Source organism: Chinchilla lanigera, unplaced genomic scaffold (assembly GCF_000276665.1).
Source record: "Chinchilla lanigera isolate Chin_1 unplaced genomic scaffold, ChiLan1.0 scaffold00030, whole genome shotgun sequence".
Lineage (NCBI taxonomy): Eukaryota > Metazoa > Chordata > Mammalia > Rodentia > Chinchillidae > Chinchilla > Chinchilla lanigera.
In genome coordinates, this window is record NW_004955431.1 from 10,745,465 (window position 1) to 10,765,638 (window position 20,174).

Consider the following 20,174-nt stretch of genomic DNA (forward strand, 5'->3'; position numbering starts at 1 on the left):
TTTTCTTTTTTTTTTTTTTTGTAAGACTCTTTCAGTATTCTGAATCCCTTGATATCTCAAATGCATTTTATGACTGAGTTTTCTATTTCTCCACAAAATATACTGAGTTTTTGATAAAGATAATGAACATCTGTGAATTACTTTGGATAGTATACACATCATAGAAATAGTCAATCTTTCAATCCATGAATATAGGATATCTTTCAATTATTCATCTTAAATTTCTTTCAGCAATTTTATAGTTTTTATTGTACAAACCTTTATTTTTTGTGTGAAGTTTTGAAATTTAACACATGTATTGATTTATGAAATGCCACAAATAATCAGAACACAGACTAGCTCTACCCAAAGAGATCTCTCATATCACACCTCTACAAGGAGGTCTTACCCTCACCCATAACTCCTGGAGACCACTGATCTATTTCCTCCATCTCTATCATCTCTACCTCATCTCACTAATGCTCTTTTTCATGAAATGCAAGTTCATGTGCATGTATGTTATACCGCATGATTTATCTCTTAAGTTCCTACGGCTCTTCTTCCCTTTAGTCATTTAAATTTTTCTGTTTCAATTTGTAAAGATATTCTCCATCTCTAAGTTCATTGGTATTTCTTAATCATTATAAAATATGCTATTATATCCATCAAATAAAGTTTCATTTTAGATTTTCATTCCTCAAAGTAGCAATTCTTATTGTAATTTTTCTTCAGTGTTCATGTTTTTCTTTGAATACTTACACACCTTTATGACAGCTAATAATCACTATATTTTAAACCCTCACCTTTGTCATTTGTCAAAAAGTTTTTTGGCAAGTGACTTCCCTCTAGTTTATTAAATTTTACTATTGTTTCATTTCATGCCTACTAATATTATTCAAGTGATGGTCCCTGTGAAAACTGTATTGGTAATCACTTGAATCTTGCCATATCCCTTTAACATTTTGGGCTTTGTTCTCACAACTGTGTTACAGATAGGTGACACACTTTGATCTTTTTGAGGTCTACTTTGAAGATTTCTTTTTTTAAATTGAGGCCAGATTAAAATGGATCAAAAGTATTATTTACTCTAGAAATAACTTAACTCTACTAGTAATGAAATGAAATCCTTCTGAGCTTGCTACTTACTGTCCCAAGTAACTAGTGAGGAATGACCACTCTGACTAGGCAGAGGGAGAACACTTTTTCTTGTGTTATTTCTCAAAATTGATCACTTCAAAAATGTAGTCCTATTTTAGCCAGTTTTGTGGAAGTTATGTTTATACAGACACAGCTTCATATATTCAAGAGTCAAGGGGTCATATGCAGGCTTCTAGAGCTTTACTGTGTAACTCCCTTCTCTGCAAAGCTTCCTCCACAGCTTCCTCAATTCTGATCATGGTCTCCTTAACTTAGCAATATTACTGTGATTTACTTCAGATTTCAGTTCTTGTACCATAATCAGGAATATGCCTCCAGAAAATGTATCTAAGAAATCATGCAGCCCATGCAATTACTCAAATTTTCATAGGGTTTACCTTAGGCCTGTTGTTAAATGTATAAAAACTGCCGATTTGTATGTTTTGTCTAATTTTCTGGTAGTTCCAACTGTAAAGTAAAACCACTCCCACAGAAAGGCTTTTGGAATTTTCCATAGAAACTAAAAAACTACACGACTTAAGAAGCTTTAACATTGACTAAAGACTGTCATTGTTATTTTTGTACTTTAGTTTGATAACCTCATCCTCCTGAAAGCATTGACACGGGAGCATACGATCTTGTGTTTAAAGCAAAATTCTTAAAGTTATATAACATACTATGTAACAGATACTTAAAGATACTCTAATCTTTATAATTTTGCTATATGGGCAACCTGGCTTAGAGTGTTTATTACGCTACTATGTTACTAACTATCAACACTGAGGCAGCTGACACCACCAGTTCATTGAGAATCCTTTATCTTGTTCATCCATACATGCAATGAATAGAAGATGCTTCCTTGTTGTTATCAAATCTATCCAAATTATTTTTAAAGTAAAAATGCTTTCTACAGTCAATGAAGTTCAGTGTTACACAGTGCAGCATTTGATTTCACACAGCTGACTTTGGTGCTTCAGTGAAATTTATCTTTCTAAGCAAAGGTATCAAGGAGAACAGGTATCCAGGACACCATTTAATAAATAAAAGCAAGAAAAATAACCCCTGTAGGCATTTATGAAGAAAAGCATTGTGAGTATTTAGCATACAAAGGAATTACTAATATCATGTGAGATATCTGGGCTACAGAATCATACAGTATAATAATTACAAGCAATGAAATGAAACTAAAGACAGTGTAAGTGAGAGTAAATAAGTTTAACTTTTCTTTTGATGATGGATATCACCTTTTATTTTAGATTTGATTTAGGAAAGTGTGGTTTAGAGGGCAAATCCATCCTGCTTGTATTTATATGGCTAATAAATTAAAGACAGCTTTTACATTTCCAAAAGGTTATGAACAAACAAAATATACTCATAAAAGGAATATATGACAAAGACTATCTGTAGCCCACAATCCAGACCTTAAAAAATCTATAAACCTGTTTCAGATTACTTCAAGATTTGTTAAACAATAGAACAAAACAAAATGTTAAAGTCAGCAAGATGAAAATTTACACTGTATGCTAAATATGAAAATCTTCTACAAACATTGCTTATGATTACATTTTGCTTCTAATTTTTTGAGACAGGGTTTCACTGTGTAGTTCAGGCTGGCCTTAAGTTCACTATATAGCCGAGGTTGGCCTGGGACTCGCAGTGATCCTGCTGCCTGAGCCTACTGTGTGCTGGCATGATAGGTGTGTGCCACCACACCCAATGTAACTGCATTTCATAAGACAAAAAATTTATGAACACTTTGTCCAACTTACTTCCTGTATAAGTTCTCTGATGTTAGATTATGAATAAATTATTCATTCATGTAGTAAAATAATCGGAGAATTTGTGTTTTACATGACAGATTGCATTGAATTTGTTTTATTCATCAGATCTGTAAGATTATCTTAGCTAACAATATGCCAAGTAGCCCAATAGGATATAAAGTTGAAGTTTCTAACATTTTAACAAATAGACAATATTTAAAAAGTGATTTTCAAATAAAGCTTATCTCCTTTATACAATTTCCTGCCAGGTATTATTTTTACTAGATTACTTGTCTACATGTAGGATAAGACCTAGTTAAGTTTCCTTCCCATTTTTATTCAGGTCATATAATCATATTGTAGATTATGAACTCAATGGAGTTTATATAAAAATGGAAACTATAACCACATAAATTATTTTTTAAATTCTCAAATAACAACCATAACCATAATATTCTTTTGCATTGCTGCTCTTAACATAAATTTTGGTAGAAGTTATAATAAAAGGTAACTATTTACACTTTGTTATTTGCCAGAAGCAATACAGATATTATATATTTTAAATATATTTCACAACATAGGCAGAGTTAGCAAGACAAACAAAAAATTAAGAACTGTTAGTGTCAAAAAAGTAGTATTTTTCTATCAATAGTATTTAATAAGAATTTGACATATAGGAACATGACTCCTACAAAAATGCTATCCAAACTTTTGTAATTTGTACTATAATTCTATTGAAACTGTCATTTTTATCATATTTTTCTACCTTTCATTCTTCTCTTTAATATGCTATTGAATCTTTTCTCTTGCATACTAATTGTTTTAGGGACAACACAATGAAATTAAATTTGGTGGAAATAAACTGATGTTACATGATAGTTATGCCTACAAAGAAACAGCACTCAGAAGGACAAAAAGATGTTGTGTAGACTTTGTTATTTGTAGTCTCCTTCATTCCATAAAAGTCAAATAAAAGAAATAAGAAAAACATTTCTTATATGACTTTCACAACAACCAAATATTAATTTTAAATAGAATATTTGCTATTTTTCGAGTTTTTATTTACACAAAATAGGTAACACTTTAGCAATAGAAAATAACCTTGTAATGTAATGCCTACATTAGATTGCTACTTATGTATACTTCATATATGTAAAAGATGCTCAACATAATTTTGTATTGTAAAAAAAAGTATTTTAATATAATTAATAAGAAGTAGGAGAGTTAAAGAATCTATTTCATGGAATGAAGGAGACTATAATTAACAAACTCCACATCAATGTATTTTTGACCTTCTGAATGCTGTTTCTTTGTAACTATCATATAACATCAACAAAATACAATGCCATACCGTACTTTAATAAAAGTTACTTGGCAGATTTGGTTGCTTGGTTGTAGATTGCTAAATCCTAGTATAGACAAGCACTTTGCTAAAGAAATAAAACATTTAGGACTGCAGTAATAATTCTACTACCCTGAAAACAACAACTATTGTAAAGTAATCATTTTGCTTCAAACTTTTATATTTTTACCACATACAAGTGTAATTCCAAACAAACTATAGTAGACTTATCCATGTCTTAAGCATTTCTTGTCAATACTATTACTGTGAAGTATCTCTATATTTAATTTTCCAATCTTTGATTTAATATATATTTAGATTTTCAGGCGTTCTTGGAAAAAATTTCTATAAATATCTTACATCCGTATTTGCATGTATACAAATGCAAAAATTAATCCAATGTATATTACAAAATGTGAAAGGGCTGTGTCAACATACCCAAATAAATCACCTTTGTAAGAGCATTTAAAATTATTCCTCAAAGTGATTTATGAATTTACCTTATTTGATTTCTTGATGATAGTCATTCTTTAATTTTTTTTTAAATTTTGAGACCATGTCTCATTAAATTGCACAAGAAGGGCTTCAACTTGGAATTCTCATTGTTTATTCTCCCAAGTGTTGGAATTACAGGTGTACCTGTTAGTACCTAGCTTCATTCCTTTATTTCACTGTATGTATAAGCCACATTTTCTATACCCATTCATTTATTACTGGACACTTAGGTTTTTTCACTTTCTGCTTCAAACACTGCTATGAATGTGGGTCATAAATATTTGAGACTTTGCTTTAAACTATTATGGATATATAATCAAAATGGTATTATTGGGTCATATGATTACTTCTTTTATAATGTTAGCCATATATTTTCCATATTGGTGGGTACATTTTTACCTCCTGACCAAGCAGTTTTCAATTTCTCCACATTTGCTAACAACGTTTTCTTTTTTTCTCTCTACCTCTTTTCTTCCCGTCCTCCCTTCCTTTTTGATAATGGCCATCCTGTGAGGCTTCAGTGGTCATTTGTGTTTTTCACTGTCCTATTTTATTTTTTTTATTTATTTATTTTTTGTCTTTTTGAGGCAGGGTCTCACTATGCAGTCCAGGCTGGCCTTGAACTTGTGATGATCCTCCTGCCTCAGCTGGGATTATTTACAGGCATGTGCCACCATGCCCAGCTACTCACTGTCCTATTTTAAAACTGGATTATTTTGGGTATTGCTACTGAACTGTAACAGTTCTTTATATATTCTGGGTATTAACTCCTTAAGAGTAATACAGTTTACAAGTATTTTCTTCCTCGCAACAGATTTCCTATTTACTCCATTGATGGTGTCCTTTGATGTATAGAAGTTTTAAATTTTAATAGTCCAATTTATCTTTACTTGCTGACTGTGTTTTTGGTATTACACCTGAGAAATCATTGACAAATTAAATATAATAAAGCTTTTCTCCTCTCTTTTCTTCTATGAGTTTTATAGTGTTATGTTTTTACCTCCAGGTCTTTGATGGAGTTTAAGTTAATTTTTGTATGTGGTGCAAGATATGATTCTAATTTCATTTTGATGATGACATAATGTTTTCTTAATATCAAGACTTCTTTCTCCATTGAACACCTCTGTACTCATGTTGAAAATTATCTGACAGTATGCAAGGATTTAATACTGAGAGACAGTTTTACTGTTCCATATGTATGCATTTATGCCAATACCACACTGTTTTGACTACTGCAGCTTTGCAGTAAGTTTTTAAATCAGGAAGTATGAGCCATGCAATGTTTTCCTCAATTTTTCAATTATTTTGATTAGTCTGGGTTCCTAAAGATTACATATAAATTTCATAACAAGTTTTTCTATGTTTGCACAAAATGCTGGTATTATGACAGATTGCAATGAATTTGCAAATTGCTTTAGGTAATATTAACACCTTAATAATTAAGTCTACCAATACATGAACATGGGATATATTTCCAATTAGTTGTTCTTTTATATTTCTTTCAGCAGTGAGTTACAGTTTTCATTGTACAAGTTTTTTAAGACCTTTTAAAAGATTATCTCTAAGTATTTAATTCTCTTTGATGTTATTAGAATTGGAATTGTTTTAATTCCTTTCTGTACTCTTCAGTGTTACTATATAAAAATGCAACTGGTTTTTTGGTGTCAATTCTGTATCAGGCAGTTTTGCTAAATTCATTCATAACTTAAAGGAAAAGCTTTCAGTCCTCCAACTCCGTTTTTTATATTAGCTCTGGGCTTTTCATATGTGGCCTTATACTATGTTAATAGTAGTTTCATTCTATTTTTAATTTGTTGAGTACTTTTATTACAAAACTGTGCTGAATTCATTCAGTAATTTTTCTACATCAATTGAAATGATCATATTTTCCTCTCCTGTTAACGTGTTGTACTGTACTAATCATTTTTGTATGCTGACACATCCTTGTATTCCAGGAACAAATCCCATTTTAATATGCTGGGTTCAGTTTTCTAGTACTTTGTAGAGCAGTTTTATATTAACATTCATAAGGGATACTTGTTTTATAGTTTTATTTTAGTGTTTCTGTCATGCTATTAGGGTAATTCTGGCCTCATACAATTAGTAGAGGAAGTATTCTCTAGTCTTTACATTTTTAGATGAGACTAATTCTTCTTAACTGTTCAGAAGAATGCACCAGTAAAGTCATTTGGTCCTGAATTTTTCAATATAGAAAACCTTTTGATTACTGATAGAATTTCCTGTCTTGTTACAGGTGTGCACTCAGTTTGATTCAGTTTTGGTAGGTTGTGAATTCCCATGCATTTATCTACTTCCTTTGTTCTTCCATTTCAAGGCACAGGATTATTACAGTATTCTTTGTAATTCGTTTTATTTCATAGCAGTGGCAGTAATGTTAATCATAATTTTAGTCATTAAAATCTTCTGATTTTCATAATCTAGCCAGGGCATGGTGGTCCATGCCTGTAATCCCAGCACTCACAAGGCTGAGACAGGAGGACTGTCAACAGTTTGAGGCCAGCCTACCTGAATTAAATGGGAAGACCCTGTCTCAAACAAACTAAAACAACAACAACAACAAACAATCTACCTAAGGTTTGTCAGGTTTGTATTTTGTTTTGTTGGTATTGGAAATTGAATCCAGGATCTTCATACTGACATAGGTCTCCAGTCCTTTTTAAAAGCTTATTTTATTTCCGGACAGGATCTTGCTAAGTGACTAGGTTCACAGTCTAGTCTGAAACTTGCAATTTCCTGCCTGGACATCTCAGAGTGCTAGGTTTACAGGTATGGACCACCACAGCTGGTTAATCTGTACATTAATCTTTTGTGTTTTTTTTTCTTCTGTTAGCTTTGGATTTAGACAGTTCTTTTTCAAATTCTTGAAAGGATAAAGGTAGGCTGTTGACTGGAAATTTTTCTTCTTAATATAAGCATTTATGCTCTCAATTTTTGTCTTTCTAGTTTTTCTACCTTTGCCTGTAGTTTTGGTACACTGTCTTTCAGTTTTTGAATTTCCTTTGTAATTCTTCTTTGACTTACTTTTATTTATGGTACATATGTTAATTTCCATACATTTGTGGAGCTTCAAATCTTCCTTCTGCTATTGATTTCTAGTTTATTCTATTGTGATTATTAAATAAAACCTTTGTAAATATATCAGACTTGGTTTAGGTCATAACATACAAAGTCTCCTAGAGAATGACCCTTGTAAACTTAAAAATGTACTGTTTTTGCTGAAGAATTATGTATGGATTATAATGCTGAAGTCATCTGATAATTTATTAACCACCTTACTGATTTCCTCATTACAGAAATAGTGATTTATGTGTCTTAATAAGAGTATCAATTTATTTCTCCCTTCAATTCTGTCAATATTTGTTTATTTAGGAACTTGAATATAAATATTTGTATCTTCATGATGAACTGACCATTTTACCCTTAGCATCTATTTTGTCTTATATCAGTATAGCTACTCTTGATCTTTTATTATTTTCATAAAATATCTTCTTTCACCCTTTCACTTTTACACTATTTACACCCTAAGATTAGTTTCTTTTAAACAGCTTATAGTTATAACACTTATTAAACTATTTTTTAGATTTTTTAAACTTAATCACTAACTCAATTTATATCTTGATTCAGAAGTTTAGTCCAATTACATTTTAAGTAGCCATTGTTACAGACAGCTAAGTTAGGTAGAGATACCATAGACAGGTGGACAGGGCTAGGCCCTTGAAGGAGCCAGTGCAGAAGATAGGATAGATACATCGCAACTATAGGGGAGACACAGACACTTCTCCTGAGGGCCAGATCTCAAGACAAAAGATGAAATGAATGCAATTACATACTTCCCCTAAGGATAAACAACAGTGATTGATATTCTAAGTAGGTATCCATCACCTTGAAAAAGCCAGGAAGAGTCACTGACTCATGCCCTCCAGCAACTGTCCTTGTCCTGCTTGCTATGAGACTTACTTCCCCATTTGAACCCCATTTAATCAATTATTACATGTGCGATTATGCACAGGATCTCACTGGTTGACCATAATTTTGTTCCATTCCACACCCACCTTATGATTTCCCGTTTTCTTCTCTCTTCACTTGCCTCATCTCTTGGTTTTTGCTCTATAAAAGTCCCTAGAAAAGGCAGGGTCCTTGGCAACTTACTTGGGACCCTTTCTCTCTCTCTTGGTCAGCTTTCTTTCCCCAATAAATAGATTCTGCTCTGAAGCTCCGCTGTTCCTAGGATTTATTCTTCAATTTTAGAGAACTGGAACTCACACCAGTCATTTAACAGTTCAGGAGTTTCTTTCCCCTACATCACTACTGTTAGGGAAAATTTCCTAGCGACACTATATGATTTTCTGTATGCCTCATAGCATTCTTGGTCCCCATTTCTCGCCTTACTGCTTCCTTGTGTTCCCTTGAATTTGGATGGCATGTGCTTTGATTCCCATTTTCTTGTAATCTGGCTATTTTCTACATGTTGTCATGTGTACTGCATAAAAGTTATAACAATCTACTTTATGTGCAGATAAAAGTTACAACAATCTACTTTACTTTTTTTTGATGCTGTTTTGCTATGTAACCCAGGCTAGCCTTTAATTTCCGGCACTCCTCTTGCCTCACTCTCTATTGGAATTATAGGCATGTACCACCATACCCAGCAACAATCTATTTTAAATTGAACAATTCACTTCTGATTGTGTGTAAAACTTCTACACTATTCCAGCTCTGCAATGCCCACTCTATATAGATGTTCCAAACTACCTTTAAATATTCTGTAACCCATGTATATTAAGCTCACTGGTATTTTTTCACATTTTTAAAATATACAATACAATAGAAGAATGAATAGGAGGATAATAGTAACAATATACAAGTTTTTTTTGTATTTGTACAAATGCTTACTGGAGAATTTTCTTTTATCAGATAGCTTCATGCACCTGTTTAGATCCTTTTCAGATATGAAACTTCTTTTGGCATTTCTTATTCTGGTTAGGTCTAGTGGTAAAAAACTCTCCTTGCTCTTGTTCGAGAAAAATCTTAACTTCAATTCTGAATGAAAATATGGCTGGCTTATTCTGGTTGACTGTTTTTTTAACTTCCAGCACTTTGAATATATCTTCCCAGTGTCTGTTAGCATGAAAAATTTTTGAAAAATCTGCTCATAAACTTGTAAGACTCCACTGTATGTGATGAGTCATTTTTCTCTTGCTTCTTTCAAGACTCTCTTTTTATCTTTCAATATCTAGATTATAATGCATATTTTCCCCACTCCCCTGTATTTATTCTACTTGGAGACCCTCTGAATCTCTAACACACCACAGTACCACCACTCCTTTCAAGTGGCTTCTGATCTAGTAGTATGCAGATTATGGCACCATTTCCATCAGTCCTCTGAATCAGACAAGACTGGCCCCTCAAAACAAAAACCAGTCTCTGCAGTAAACAGGCAAAAACATTCAAAGTAAGTTTCACTCTTTTCCTTCCATCCCAAAGGAAGAAATAGAAAACATATGTAGTGTCCTCTGCCATACTGTTAACTGAGAAGCCTGAGGAGTAAAAGCAAACAAAATGCAATGGAATTCCCCAGTTACTGTGGAGATAAAACCAAGGCCTTGAATTCTAACACGAAGCTACAAGGCAAGCACACCACTGAGCTACAACCCTAGACCTTTCCTATTGTTTTCTATGTGGCTTTTTCTTGACTAGGTCTTTAATTCTTTACTAATCTACATTTTAGAGATTCACAAAGCTACTTTGTGCCATATATTGTTATTTAGCATTTCTTTGAGGAACTTTGAGGGCTTGGAGCTTCCTAGTCACCATCTTATTAATGTTATACTCGATCTTTGAGTTTTTTAATGATGTCTTTTGATAAAACAAAAATACATCAAATTATCAAAGTCTGTATTTGTGCTTTTGGATTTGGTTTAAGAAGGTTTGCCTATTTTTGGTATTTCTGATATGATCCTACAGTTTGTTCTTGCAAGACATTTGAAGTTTTGCTTTTCAATTTTGCCTGGCAGTAACTTTTGTATACTTAGTGAAGAAAACACTTAATTATTTTCTTTTTTCTGTATTAATTAACAAAAGCATATTCCACTGATCCAAATACACTGTTCATCCTTTCTCAACAATCTACAATGGCAATTCTTTCACATAATGCAAAAACATATATATAGAATCTGATTCTGGATATTTATTTTGACACAGTGATCTATATCAGTGATCATTACTATACTGTATTAATTATAATGTCTTGTTCAGCTTCAACATTACCTTGGTTATTTTCACGATTCTTTATGCAATTACAGAAATTTAAAAGATAGCTTGTCAAATTTTGCAAAAATAATTTTAGATCTTTAAAATTAAGTATTATTAAAATTGATAGATTAAAATGGACTGAAATAACTTCTTTATGAAGATCCTATCTCCATGAAGATGATATATTTCATCGTTATTTAGGTCTCATATGGCATTGAAATATTTAATAACATTCCCCATAAAGGACATTAAACATATTTTATTTTGGGCTAGGAATGTAGCATAGTAGTACAGTGGGTACTTAGTATGCTCCAGGCCCTGGGTTCAATTTTGAACACCACACACACACAAATTTTCTCACTGTAAACTAAAAAATAACCTCATGAAAAATAGGCCACTGAATTTTTATAAAGCAAATACTTGTAACCACTCTACAGTCAAAGAAATAGACTTCTGCCAAGTATTACAAAATCTTCTATGGGTCTCATCCTAATCAAAGCCTTCTTCCTTAACTGGAATAAACGATTATGCAACATTTATGACTTTTCTCTTCCTAATAGTTCTATCCCCTAAGTGACACTATCTACAAACAACATAGCTTTACTGATTGTTTTTGAAATGTCTTTTAATTACTTTAACGTACAATCTCCCCTTTTCTTCTCCACATTTAACTGATTTTGAAGAAACTATTATTTGCACAGCACAATTTTCAGCAATGTAAATTTTGATGATTGAATCCCTGTGGTATAGTTCAGCATGTTGAATATAAAAGCTTAATCAGATTCAGCTTCACTTTATTCATTCAGGCAGTTGGTCTTAATTGGTGATGGTATTTTTCCATCTGGCTGTCTAGTTGTCTCTCTTTTTTGTGATGCTGGCAGACATTGTCTCTTACATCTATTATTTCCTTTGAGGATTCTAAGTGGTAATTTCCCAAACCCCACCATCACTTATCAAATTATATATTTCTGTAGAGAAAACTAAACTTTTCCTTATTCATAATTTGATAACATAAGGATCAATTTACAAAAGGACAGAATATTTTTCCTTATTTATAACTGTTCAACATGACCTGGTTACTTATCATCCTCCAAATCTGACCAAATAATTTTGTAACATCATTAAAGATGTACGGACTAAAACATATTCATGCGATTAACACACTACAATTATTACACTTAGTAATACTCACTGTCCTATCTAGTATACTCACTGTCCTATCAAGTTACTTCCTGAGTTCTTTTGACAATTTTAATATTACGCTTGCATTGTGGAATTGCAAAATGTTTCCAGTGAATCAGTAACATTTCTAGTAAGCCTTGAAATTACTTATTTCTCTAAAAAGTCCTAGTTTCTTTCAGTAACTAATGATATTTTAAGACTTCAGTCTGGACTGTAGGTGTGCTCAGCAGTACCGACTTGCTCATCGTGTCTAGGTCAAACATTAGACACAGTTAACTAGTAAATACTTTACATATATTTAACGTTTACATGGATATATGTTTGTGTGTGCTAGTGCATAGGTATGCATAAAGTGTACACTAATAATGTCTAATTCAAAGTCAGAACTAAAAGCTTGTACTTGAACTCTTATTTTATATCTCTATCTCTTCTTCAATTTGAATACTAATTTTCATGCATAAGGCATACAAATAATTAGAATATTAATAACTACTGTTATTTCATAACATGTTTCATTAAAATATTGATAATGCCTCTAATATAATTACTGCTCCTTTTTTGCAGTTTTCAGAGCATGTAACAGTTGTATTTTATTTTCTCTCTCCTATAATTCTCAGTTAGTGCTCCTTATACATCTGTATTTGGCGGTCACCTACATTTAAGTCAAGTGAGACCAATTAGTTTGGTTCCCTGCTTACCTGAGACTTACCCTGCAATGGATTCCTCCAGAGGGGCTAATGGGAATAATACTCTCTGATTTCTTGCATATTTACAGTTTGCTTACAGTTTTTATATATGCAAGTCAGTTGGACAGGTATTTTCATTACCAAAATTATTTCACTTTTCTAATTCAGTTTTTCCATCAAATTTGTAAAGTTCTCTACATTTTAAGTATTTTTCAATTATTTTAGCCCATTTCAAATTTTTAAACATTTTTATGCTGTGCTTTCACTGTCTGAGGTGGTACTTTTATATTCAACCTTATTTTTCTTACTGTAGTATCATTTTATGCAATATTGGTTTTCATGATAATTTTTAAATAGCATCCCTCTCTTCACATTCTGAAAATCTCTTTCCTGTTGCATTCCTGTTGCTGTACTTTGGATCTTCAATGTCTCCCAAAGGCCTCTGTGCTCATCTCTGCCACCAGCCCCGGGTACTGCTGGAAAGCGGTGGAACCTTAGGGCCTGGGACCTGGCAGAAGGAGCCAGGCTCTTTGGAAAACGCCCCTCAGGAGACGGGGGATCAGCACCTCCTGCTGCCCTGTTTCCTTGTCGCTGTGAGGTAAGCAGACCTCTCCTACCACATACTCTTCCCAGTGATATGCTTCCTCACCACAAGCCCACAGGAGCCAAACTCAACCTTTCACCTTATAATATATCTCAGGTATTTGTCACTGTGACACGAAGCAAATGAGCACATGTAGCTTGAGAAAATGACAAGCTACTTTCTGAGATCCACTAGTTCAGTTTGCCTTTCCCAGTTTTATTTGCACTTTTTCTTGTTGGTTACTTTCCCTTTCTTTTGGCTACTCTGTAGTAATTCGGATTTCATGCACAGAATTTTCTCCTCTAAGTGGTACTATTCAGCAAGAGAACTCGTTTTGTTAATCTCGCATAGGGTAAACACAGCTCAATCCCTTTTTGAACTCACCATGGAGTCCTTGGAATCATCTGCTATTACTGTGTCTAAAAGCTCCCCCTCTTTTAGCTGATGTACTCAAATTGGCCTTCTGTGTGTCTGAAACACTATTTGTAGACCAGATTCCTCAAATGCTCGCTTACCGCCTCCCACGTCATTCCACACAGCATACCATGTGCATAATGGGCTTTCCCCACTTGGGCACACTGTAATGTTCAGTGGGCTCCTCTGACACCTAGTTTTCTTGTAAATGTCCACCTGTCATTCTGGCAGTTATTACTTCACCTTCTATTGCTCTATTTTTAATGGACAAAATCAGGGACATTTAAAAAATGAGGCATCTTGACTAAGCTCATTTCTTTACAGAAAATAGTCCAGTTGTTGGAGATAGAACTTTTGGTGGAGGTAGAAATTCACGTATATTTTTATCATTTAAAAAATGCTAGTCCTCCCAGTAACCCCCTGCCCCAAATGCTAGTCCTGGAAACTACAAAGAATCCTAAGTATATGATTTTAATAAAATAGTTAATGATGGAACTAAAAGTATAGTAGATATTTTAGTGAAACTTCCTGTATTGTTACATCAAAACTGTTTCAACTTACATATAGCTCTTTTAAAAAAGGCAGTGTCCTGTTCACATCCAATCTTACCCATCCCTACCTGATCCCAGACTTCAGATTCTTTTAACAGGAGAAAACACCTAATTCAAAGGGAACAAAATCTCAGTTCTAATTGATCCATTCAGATTCTCTCTTGATCAGCAGTAACTGTATTCAGATGATGACGTTTACATCAAAAGATTATTCAGGGGCTGGGGATTTAGCTCAGCGGCAAAGCGCCTGCCTGGCAAGTGCAAGGTCATGAGTTCAGTTCCTGGTACCGGAGAAAAACCAAAAAAACAAAAAATAAAAATAAAAACAAAAGATTATTCAAACCAGGCATGGTAAACACAGCACTCTGGACGGCTAAGGAAGGAGGATTATAAATTTCAGCCTATCCTGGGCAGTTCAATATGAAGACATGGGTTCATTCCTCAGTACTTAAAAACAAAAACAAAACAAAACAAACAAAACAAGACAAAAAAACACCACTCATATTCAAGCTGGACTGCTACAGTGGGCCACATCCTGATCACCAAGCAAAGGGAGCTAGTTGGAGAGAAAAGTGAAAAGCCTGAATAGGTGGACATAAGAAAGCAAAAACAGGAGGCTATAAAGTTGCTGAGTGTCAAAAGCAGTAAATAGCCCTGTTCAAGACTCTCCTCTCTCCTTCTCAGGCTGCATACAGTCAGACTGTGTTTCATCCCTGTAATTCGACACTTAGGATACTTTTTGTTTGTATATTTATCATAATTAAATTACCTTAAGTTTTCTGTGAGTTTCCAATCAACATAAAATAACGCTCAAAGACTATAAATAGTGGTTTCTCAGGGTTACTCTGGGCCATGGCAGAATACGGCATTGAATACAAACACGCACAAACCTAAACGTACTCTCTCGTGATCTTAGTTTTGACCTTGGGTGACTACTTCAGTCCTCCTGATAGAAATGTTCAAGTTCTGGTCCACTTCCTAATATTCAGCACCAGATCTACAAGTGGCCCTGGTCCTACTTCTTTTAAACCCCAATTTTAAAATAAGCTTTAGTCAGTTCTCTTTCACAGAAATGCCACTGTTTCTCTGAAGTAGATTCTACAATGTTGTAGAATCTACCAAGCCATGTAAATCTAAAACTTCTGAACTACATGTAATTTGGCATCTCCGGCCCTAGATTTTGATACTTGTGTATATACCTAGCATAAGTAATTTTTATATATTTTATTGTAAAGTAAAGAATATGAATGTTTTCAGAGAAAGTTCAGTGAACTCCAAATAATTACTGTCTTAAAAAATTCTGAGTTTTTACTAAGAAAAACATACAACAAAATACCCTAAAAGAGTAAATGTTAAATGAATGGTCTTAAAAGGCTGAACTATACTGCAGTAGGATCATATAATATTAAATTCAACATGAGATGACTAATAAAATGATGAATTTTTAAAAATGAAAGGATATTGTTTAAACTTGTATTTAAAAGGAAATGTTCAGTAACAACTACCAATGATCAATTATTCTATGAGGAAAATTTTAATTACACATGTATTTAAGAAAAACCAAATATAAAGCATCAAAGATGCAATTCAGTACTATACTATATAATAAGTTGACACTGTCTTTTTTTAGCCATAAAAGTATCTCCAGTTACCTACATTCAATTTTATTCCTACTATACACACATGTAAGATGAAATCAAAAGCCAGGAGAGTTACTTATAAGCACTATCCCTTAAACAGAAGTATGTTATTAAAGAGCCACAATGAAGCTATGCTTATTACGGAAATATGCAGGGTTCTTTACAACAGTTTGACAGTTTTTCTTCTCAGGACAGAGAATAGCACAACACGTGAAAGAAAGCAAAGGTAGAGAGGGAAAAGAAACTACGAGCAAGTGTACATGGTCAGGGATGAGGATGTGGTGACTGGAGATGTATCCCAGTAGCAGCGCATTTGCCTAGCAGAGGCCCAAAGTTCTGGGTTCCAAGCCCAGCACTAAAACTACAAATAGTAAGAAGGGAAAGAGGAGAGAGAGGAGAGAGAGGAGGAAGGAACAAGAGTGGAGAAGCAAGGGGCAAGGGGAGATGGAGAAAGGGGAAAGAGAAGAAATAAGAGAGGAGGCAGGGGAGAGAAAGACAGGCATATATTTCTAGTGGCTAGTGTACAGAACACTATAGAACAAGATGTGGATGAGTGTAATAGCAAAATCACAGGTACAGAAAGCTGAGCAATACAAGGAATTCTACCACACAGAACCTGAAATTCTGTCTGTCCCTTATTTTGAAATTTTACCAAACATTACCAGTAACAAAATCAATGTTCTATTCAAGTGCATAGGAAAAATACTTATCATTTATTATTTCAAAAAAATCTAAACTAGTCAATACCAATATAAACTTTAAGGTACTTCCTAGCTATCAGTAAAAGATAATTTTATTAACAGTGTATTAGGACAATGCCAAGAAGCACAGAAGAAAAGGCATTAAATTATTTTGGCTTAAGACACTAAAACAGGACTGAAACAATGAGTATAACTTTGGGAAGGAAAAAAAAGGGAAAGATTCTACGCAAAAGGAAGAGTTGTACAAAAGCAAGGAAATGACTGCATAACTGGTTTACATGCTCAGGAACATCTATGGCAACGGAATGGAGACTAGCTGGGCATGGAAAGGAAGGTTATAAATGAACTCTGAGAGCTACTGAATGTTGCTCTGCTATACACCAAGAGTTTCTAGACTTTTAGGACGTATGGATTAACAAAAAACTGGAGGACCATATCTTAAGGTTGTTGACCTTTATTTCACCAAGTAACAGAATTTAAAAAGCAAAACTCACAACCCAAACATTTACTAGCAACTTGCTATCATCCTTTTATGAAGAAATGTCATTTAACAACCAGCAAGTCATAAATATTCCATCTAACTAGTTAAAATGTTATATAAATTAAAATACTATGTAAGTGCTTTATAAATGTAGACAAATTACATGTTAAAAATGTCTTCAGCCAGAGGAACACAAAATAAACATACAGTATCTAACACATTCTAATATATTGGTTTTTGCATAGTAACCTTTCTAAAAATCCAAGTTGTGCTTTATGCACTGGTGTCAGTAGAGCCATATTCTTATCTTTCCATTCAATCCAGAATATCTGAGGTAAACTTAGAGAAGTGCAAGAAAATCGCACTCAATTACTCAGATATTCTACTTCTTCTCTGCACTGATGAGAACAAATAATAAAGAAAAGGTTTAGATGAGTGGCCATGGAAAATTCTGGAAAGCAGGCTATAGATGAGCATCTTCACTGTCCAACATAGGTCAGCTGGACAATATCTACAAGTAGTTCCTTAAAACTTAAAGTTGTCAGACAATCATGTAGGAAAAAGTAATATAAACCTTTATAATTTAACCTCACTTTGTCTTTTGTTTGGTGCATTAGAATATTTACTGCAGAACTGATGACTCAGCTTTAATAACAGTATAGCATCTATTACTACCATTATTAACTTTATTTATTTTACTGTATCCCTGTGTATATGATACGTTTATAAATTCTTGTAAATTTCAAGAAAAGATATACATAAATACAGAAAAAAGTGTTTTATCTAACAGGCAATGACAAAATATTTAGATTATTTTGCAATGAAAGTTTAACGAGTTTTTTAAATTATAAAAGTAATGCATGTTACATAATACCATGCAAATACAAATATCCAGCATTCTTACTCCTCAGTAACATAAGAGTTAAAACTGCAAGGGTCTTGTAGTTTAAATCAAAATAATTTTTATAGAACATTAAATAATTTTAATTATTTAAAATATACTTTTAAAAGCAAAATACTTTTTAAAAGCAAAAGAAAGTCAAAAAGATCCCCTCCAATAACACAGTCTCTTTGAAATCCATAATTACAAGGCCTCCACTTTTAGCTAACACATTTATGCTATCTTGGAAGGTTTCTAAACATAATTTGATATGATGTTTGTAACACTAATAATATTTGGAAGACTAGGCTCTAAATTCACGTTATTTTCAAAGATTGTGAATCCTCACCAAGTAATTATAACTATCCTCACCAAATAATTAAGTTAAAGAAGGATTTAAGAAAATCCACATTTTAACCTCAAATTTTTACATTATTATTGATGTTAATAGTTAATTTGGAGAAAAAGGAATTTGAGAGAAAGGATGGGCATGTTTTGCATTAAGTAAATTTGAGGTCTCAGCGGAATAACTGGTTTGAGATGCCTACTTTAGGCATTACATCTGCTGGAATTCAGAAAACTGGGTTGAGCTGTTATATTACAAAAGTAGGAGCAGAAAACACAAATTAACCTTTCAAAATATATAAAGATGAAGGGAAGGCTTTAAGAGCAGGAGAGACAGAAGATACATGTAACTTCCAATGCAGTTCGCAGGGTATGTCCTTTCAAAAGCGACCAGCAAGCCATCTAGCCTCCTTTCCTGATGTATCTTATACACACTTTAATGTAGCATAGAGAATACTGACTTTCTGTGACAGGTTTTTGTGCTGTTTTCTCATTAGACTATGAGCCCCCTGAAGATAAGTAATGATCGTATCTTTTAAATCATGACACTAAGGAAGCAAATATTTCTTCTTACCTGAGTATATCAAGGAATGCACAATTTTGATCAATAATTATATACATATAAACAAAGCTATTTAAATTATAGGTATAATTTGTGGTCAAGGAATAGTTTTTGAGTTTCCAACCAATTTTTAAAATGTTCATCTTCGGGCAGCTTTAAATTAGTGTAATTCTCAAATATCATTATTTGGAATATTTCTACTTCACTTGTAGGTATAAGTAATAAGGATACCAGTGACAACAGTAGTACCCAGAGTGACATTCCTACTCCTCTTCTCTGCAGCAAGGGAGGGTCAAAGACCCCTTTAACTCTTGGCCCAATATCTACCAGGCTCCTTCTACTTCACTCTGCTCAAAATGCCTCAAAGTACTAGCATTTTCCTGTTCTTCTATCTTGCCATTATGTGCCTTGTTTTAAATGTTTTATATCCATTACATAATTTAATTCTTGCAAGAACAATTGAGTGCTATCATTGGCTCCATTTTATTAAATGGAAACTAAGATTCAGAGTAGCATAGTAATTTACAAAGGCCAGAGAGCAAACTGAGAAACTAGGATTCGCACTCTGTGAGCTGCAATAGGCTGAACTATTGACTGTAACTGCCTTTTCTCAAACAGACATTATGCAGAAGCACAGGAGACCACAAACAAACAGGCACAGGAGACAATGACAGAAGGAGCTCAGGAAAACTTCCTAGTTTCTAAAATAGAAAGTAAAGAGCTAGAACAACATAAAAGGCTCCTATGTCCATGGACTACCTAAACTGACAAAAAAGCAACTGTTCATCTACAGGATCATCTTCATATTAATTACCCTTTCTGAAGCAAACAAATAGAAACTTTTTTTAAAGAAATAAAATATCATTTAACCATCATTTAACTTTTTCAAAGCTACTCTGAAATGTGTACGTTAAATCTTCACCACAGTGTATTCATCTTTGCTTCCTCACACTAAGTGCTGATCGGCTGAAGAGACCACTGTCATCATCTTGTAGTTCAGAGTTCCCCCATTGAACTCTTCTAATGTTTTCCAGTTAAGGATTCTCTTATTACAAATGCTGTAAGAAAATTTATTGAAAAGAAGTATGGCTCTGCATTCAAAGAAAATTTTAGACATCATTACTTAGTAAACACACTATCCTAATGAGAGACTATACTACAGT

The 20,174-nt window shown here is 33.4% G+C and overlaps 1 protein-coding gene across 7 annotated transcripts in view; it reads right to left on the reverse strand.

Annotated features, from left to right (window-relative positions):
- The window catches only part of Nbea (neurobeachin), a gene marked incomplete at its 5' end in the record, with an annotated part of 638,824 nt that overhangs the window by 366,404 nt on the left and 252,246 nt on the right, over positions 1–20,174 (reverse strand).